At 49.0% G+C, this 6,514-nt stretch overlaps 1 long non-coding RNA gene across 1 annotated transcript; it reads right to left on the bottom strand.

The window, feature by feature from the left end:
• Positions 1 to 4,508: 4,508 nt before the first annotated feature.
• On the bottom strand, positions 4,509 to 5,984 carry LOC146889288 (uncharacterized). Its single transcript, XR_015000187.2, has 3 exons — positions 5,840 to 5,984; positions 5,617 to 5,651; positions 4,509 to 4,641 (listed from the first exon to the last, which is right to left on the bottom strand). It is a non-coding gene; the product is annotated as an uncharacterized LOC146889288 (long non-coding RNA).
• Between the last annotated feature and the right edge of the window lie 530 nt (positions 5,985 to 6,514).

Raw genomic sequence — 6,514 nt, forward strand, 5'->3', positions numbered from 1 at the left:
CAGTAATCCACTGGAGGATGTTAGTAGCATTTTCAGGCAGATGCACTAGTGTGTTGCAGACAATCATAATGCTGGGTGCCCTAATCTGTGTGGCTTCACCGGGCGCTTCAAACAGCAGGAGGAGGACAGGGCATTTGGACTCTACGCTTCCCCCATTCCAATCAGCCTCTGTTTAACCAAGTTTACATCCGCATTATGAGTACAGGGTTCACTCTGTGAATTATTCTCACCCAAGTTACCCCTGTAAGGATAGAATCTATGCTTAGTTTTCAGTGTTCCAAATAGTGCAGAATCGTGGTGCCCCTAGCTACACTGATTTGAATCCTTTATATGTCATAATCCCAGGAAGTGTCCACAGAGAAACGCTATCTAAAGGATACCAGCATTAAAGGACTTGAGTGTATGTTAACCTATTTATAAATGTATTGTTAATACTGATAGAAAGAAGGCAACACAGTAGGACCATGACTTGCACCTAGGTTCGGTGGAGGACAAAGTCTATAATAGATACGTGGAAAAGCAGGGACATCTGGAAGAGTTCAGAGTGTGTGCCCAGACTGAACTGCGGCATGTGGGGAGAGGAGAAGGGAGGAGACAGGAGAAAGGAAACCAGCAGGAGAGAGATCCAAGTGGAGGTAGCAGGCCAGAGTCCAGAAATGCCAGTAACTGACATGGGTAAGATGCTCAGTAAGAAGAATATCTATCCACGGCATCCCAAGTGGAATGGGACACCTGTCAGAGACAAACATGCTCCAAGTCACAGTGGAAAGGTGTCCCTTGCCCTTATGATTGGAGCCCAGTGGACGTAAGAGGAACTTCCTGGTATAGAATGGTGGCTTTTATAGTAACAGTAGACTAGCAGGCAGCTTGGAGTAACACTTACCCAGTAAGAAGAGGAGGGGAGAGAGCAGGAGAATAAGAGAGATGTCTCCGTGGGTGTAGCAGGCCAGAGGAGCAGCCGGCTGAAGGAACCATAGAGACGTGGATAGAGTATAGAGTGCCCACATGGAGGACATAGCTGACCAGACACCAGAGAGATGAGAGCAGCAGTTAGAAAGCAGGCAGAGGGGAGCAGCAGCTGAAGGAGAGACCCTAGGCTGTGGAATCAAATGTTGTGGGTGGCACAAGTCTGCAGAATCAAATGATCCACACATACTGAGAAGAGTCAGAGCAGATGCTTGACTAAGAAGGGCTGAGTTCCCTAGCAGGAAGCTCATTTATGCCTCTCCGTGGTGTCAGCACCAGATAAATAAACAATAAATAAATAAAATAAAAAGGGAAGGAACATGACTGGTCCCAGGTTCACTGCCAGACAAATGGAAAAAAGAAATAAAAAGGGAAGGAGAATGACTGGTCCTGGGTATGATGAAGAAGGGTTATTACTGATATACAGAGAGCATTGGGAGAGGCGGGACATGTGTGGAAGTCCAGAGGGGACATGACCAGACTGAACTGTCCCATGTGAAGAGAGTGGGTGAGGGGATGTAGAACAAAGACGGGGAAACAGGTGCAGCATCCAAGAGAACCAAGGAGAGAAGACATAATGACGGGTAACCAAAAAGATTCAGTTATATTGGGAAGGGAACCTAGCTTGAGCTGGTGAGGTTTAGGAAGGAAGGGAGAAAGGGAGGGAGGGAGGGAGGGAGAGAGGGAGAGAGGGAGAGAGGGAGAGAGGGAGAGAGGGAGAGAAGAAGGGAGGGAGGGAGAAAGGGAGGGAGGGCGGATGTGCAAGCCAGAGTGGCCTTTTGCAGGTAGGGAGCTTGGCTGCAGGGAGAACCTGGAGGCCAGGTCGTCTTTGATATGCTACATAGACACTTAGCCTTCTGCCCCAGGTTTGAAACCTGACAAATACAGCTACAGACACATAGAATATTTACATATTTTGTAAGTTACGGAACATGTGTTCATAATTTAAGCACAGGACATTTTTGTGTGTAATACATATATGTTTAAGCGTGGCACAGGACACTTGTGTGTGCAATACATATATGTTTAAGAGAGAACGTAGCTTTGTTCTAATCAGTGTCCCATTAGGAAGTTGGGTTCGAATTAAAATGGGCTGGTTCTGTACAGTGAGGCTTCTGGTTTAATTTTCTACCCACAAAGACCACAAAGTTTGAATATTACTTCAATGTGGCTGTAGCAATGGCCCAAGGAGAAAGACACTTGCTGCTCTTGAGGGCCTGAATTCAGTTCCCAGCTCCCCTCTCTGCTGGCTAGCAATCCTTTGTAACTTCAGCTAGAGGGCTCCCAATATCCTCTAGTGACTGCCATAGGCACTCATTCACATACATGTGACAAGTGGGAACGCACGCACGCACGCACGCACGCACACACACACACACACTTTAAAAGGAACCTTTTCAATGTCGTTTTGAGACACAGTGAGGTCAAAACAACACTCCGACTTTGGGGACAGGACAAGCATATCCCAGTCCTGAGGGAAGTTCTCGAATGGCTGTGCTGGGTCCAGTGGCCTTTTGTTGACTACTCACTTGCACTTTGCCTTCCGTCACGCACATCCATCTTGCCAGCTGTTTTCTGAGAGCAAAAATAGCAGGAGGTCAGTATTTGGACGCACAGATGAAATGAAGCATGTTACAGACTCTACATTTATTAAAATACTTGTCTCAGTGCCCGCCCTCTAGGACGGCCAGTTTGTACAGGTGACTTTAATTCAGCAGAACGGGCTATCCATAGTCAAAGACCTAGGTCCAGAGCTAGTCAGCAATAGAAAACCAACAATAGAGACCGAGAATACCTCCGAGAGATGCCCCGAACACTGGGTGTGTGGAGCATAAAACTGCTTCAAAAATGTCACAGTGCAAAGCAAGAGCTCCAAAACCAAATGCTCACAGGAAATTCCTGGGTGAGGGCCTTTGCCACCATGGAAGGATAGCACAAAAGAAGATGGCCTCTTGGAAATTGCCTGACGATTCCTGATGTTCTGTTAACATGTAAAGCTGTCCAACACATAGCCCATCAAGACATGGCCTGTTACATTCGCTTCATATACTGTGTGTGTGTGTGTGTGTATGTGTGTGTGTGTATGTGTGTGTGTCTGTGTGTGTGAGAGAGAGGGTGTGTGTGTGTCTGTGTGTGTGTGTGTATGAGAGAGAGAGAGAGAGAGAGAGAGAGAGAGAGAGAGAATGAGAGAGAGAATATTTCTGTATCACAGTGGTCACAGTGTACATGGGGAATCAGAGCATGGCTACCTGGACTTGGTTCTCTCTGGGTCTCAGGTCAGAACCATCTCCCATGCCAGGGAAACAAAATGTTAAAATCATGTCAGGCACAAAACACATGTCTCAAAAGTGTTCATTGCTGGCCACACAGTGCTAGATTCCCGGCATGAGGAAGACTGAAATTAGAGCCATCCTGAAAGTTAGAGTCCATTCTGGGCTACAGAGTGAGACCCTGCATAAGAAAACCAGAAGATAAGAAAAGAAAAAGTAAAACCCAGGCCTAAACCACCAACAAAGAGGGTCTCTTGGGTACTGGGCTGCACGTAACTGAGGACGACCTTGAGTGTGTGACCTAGTGTCCTTCTCAAATGCTGGGGCTACAGACACACTGGTTTGATGAACACAGTGGATTTTCCCGGTGCTGAGATAGTTTTCTAGGAAGCAAGAGACTGCACTGGTTTTTTCAGTGATGAGAAATGCAGAAGTCACCATGACCAACACTGAAGCTTATACCTTTCTCCCTTTCTTCCTCCTTTTCCACACAGGGTAAATGCCCTGGCTGTCCTGGAACTCACTCTGTAGCCCAGGCTGGCCTGGAGCTCACGGAGATCTGCCTGCCTCTGCCTCCCAGTCGCTGGGACTAAAAGCACGCGCTGCCACCGACTTGCACTGAAGCTTATCTTTAAGGAAAATTTTTTGGGGAGGGCGCAGAAATTTTCAGAAAATGCAAAAAACAGCAATTAAGGGAAATGTGTCGATGTGTTTACCGTGAGTCAGCGAAAGACAAATATGTGATGTCCAACAAAGGCAGAGTGTTTCCTGTGTTGTGCCAGCCACATCTCAGGCTTTCCAGGCAGTCCCGTCCTGACCTCCTTAGATCAACAGGCACTGGTAAACATTTCTACTGGGTCCGCTAAATACTACCTGAGAAGAGCCCCACGCCCATCACAGAACCCTAGGACAGCAAGGCAGGGCTCCTGCAGGCCTGAATGGGTGGGTGGATTTCCGTTCCAGAGGACAAAAAGGAGGCATACAAAATGGCTCAGCAGATAAGCCCGCTTGCCAGCCAGGATGAGGAACTGATTTTAAGCCCCGGACCCACATCCTCGAAGGAAGGAACCAAGTCCTTCAAGCTGTCTGTCCTTTGACCTCCAAATGTGAGACACAGCTCCCCCGACCCCGACACCAAGACAAAGACTAAATCTTCAAAATGTAATGTAACTTTTCAATAAATGAAAATAAGGACAGGTGACAGCGAGCCAGAGGCCCCTATGTACCAGGTTGTTCCCCCTCAAAGGACTTGAGGCCGCACAACCTGCTTACCCTTCTTCAGCATTTAGATAATGATTTCTCTGGAAAATGCGTTCCAACTCCTGCAGCTGCAGCCATGTGAACCTGTCATGGAGGCGGCGATGGGGCACCAGCACTGGCACAGGATGGACGTCAACATCTGGAACTGGTTCAGGCCGTATATCGGGTGTCACAACTGGCATAGGTTGGATACTGGGTTCTCTACCTGGTATAGACTGGGCACTGGGCACTTTCATGGGTACGGGCTGTGTGCAGGCCACCCTCACAGGCATAGGCTGTGCCTCAGGCACTGGCATATGTGCTATGTTAGGTATCTTAATTGGTATATGTTGGACCTTGGGCACAGTAACTTTTATAAAACAGACGTGGGGCCCAGTAACTTTTATACAACAGGCTTAGGGTGTATGTGTGGCATAGTGACTGGTATAGGCTGTACATGGGACAGTGTCACAGGCATAGGAAGTACCTGGGGCACAGGGATTGGCATAAACTGTATATGAGGCACAGGAACAGGCATAGGCTGAACCTGGGTCACACTGAATGTATTAGGCTGTACGTGGGGCTCAGTAATGGGCATAGGCCATGTCTGCAGCTCACTGATTGGCACAGGTTGTATGTGGGGCATGGTAGCAGCCATAGGCTGTACCTGGGGCCCAGTGATTGGCATTTGCTCTGCACGGGGTAGAGAAATGGGCACAGGCTGTAAATGGGGCACAGTGACAGGCATAGGCCGTACCTGGGGCACAGTGAACGCCATAGGTTCTACAAGGCGTACAGAAATGGGCACAGGCTGTACACCAAGTACTTTTACTGATATACACTGTGCTCGAGGCAGCATATGCGACATATGCTTCACACGGGGCACTAACACTGGCACAGGCTGTACAGCCTTGGGGCCCCCTATGCTCTTGGGGACTGGCTTCTGAGGTGAATGCTCCCTCTCCTGGCTAATGTGGCTAGTACCCTCTTGCTTCCCTTCATCTGTGAGTCCGGAAGCTACAGCAACAGAGGGACCTTCTCCACTCTTCCCCATCTTTCTTAGTTCTTCCTCTCCTCCCAATTCTGTTGTTGGGGCTCCAGCCCCAGGCTGGCTGCTTCCACTCTCTTCCTCATTTCTTACCTCTCGAGCCGGCAAGACCATGGGTGCCTCAGCACCTGAAAGTGGGGAAAGAGCAAGATGAGGCGGCAGGTTCCAGGGTTGTGCATAGTAGTCATGCTGTCAAGACGTTCGACGCCCACGCACGCCCGTGCGCACGCTAGTGAGCAGCTCCTATCCAGCCGCCTCTGAAGGACAACATCCCCTCACGGACATGGCCGCCTCATCACTCCTAGCATGTACTGACACTTCCATTTTTTCATATCAGGTCCCTCGTCAGGCAGGTAGTTGATGTCCCCATGCTTCATGACAGGAATGCTGTCGAAGTCGCTGGAACTTTGCCTCTTCAGGTTCTTGAAGGGAGTGCCCTACAGTTCCGGTGGGAGAGCATCTCACCCAGGAAGGGTTCTTTTCCTTCTGGTTCTAAGGCGGGACCACTCGGGTTGTCTTATCCAATCAGAGGCTTTCCTTTCTGGATTTCTTGGATGACTGACGGTTGCTATGGGTTGAGCCCCTGAGGTGCTTAAAGAAGAGCAGTTTGATCCTTCAGTGAACAGGATGCCTTTACAGGGAAGATATGACCCTTGGAAAAGTAAAGTGTAGAAGGGGCCTTCCAATTCGCTACTCCATGAGTCCATTTGCCCTGGTGAACTATCTTCCTAGGGCAAGAATGACTGTCCACCTCGTGAAGGCATTTGCGGGAAGGAAGAAAAGATCCGCCAGTAGCTCTGGAGGTCTTATGGAAATATGAGGACAATCTCTCTTAGTCTAGGGCCCAACACTGGGTCCCTGGTACCTGGCCGAGAACAGATATTAAGTAATGTGTTAATCTGGGAGGCTCTTCTGAGGCTGCTCGGTGGGGCTCATCTTGCCTGTTCAGCCTTCAAGAGTGCTGATGCAAGCTGTGAGAATCGTATGCCTG

This window comes from Myodes glareolus, chromosome X (assembly GCF_982192425.1).
Source record: "Myodes glareolus chromosome X, mMyoGla1.1, whole genome shotgun sequence".
NCBI lineage: Eukaryota > Metazoa > Chordata > Mammalia > Rodentia > Cricetidae > Myodes > Myodes glareolus.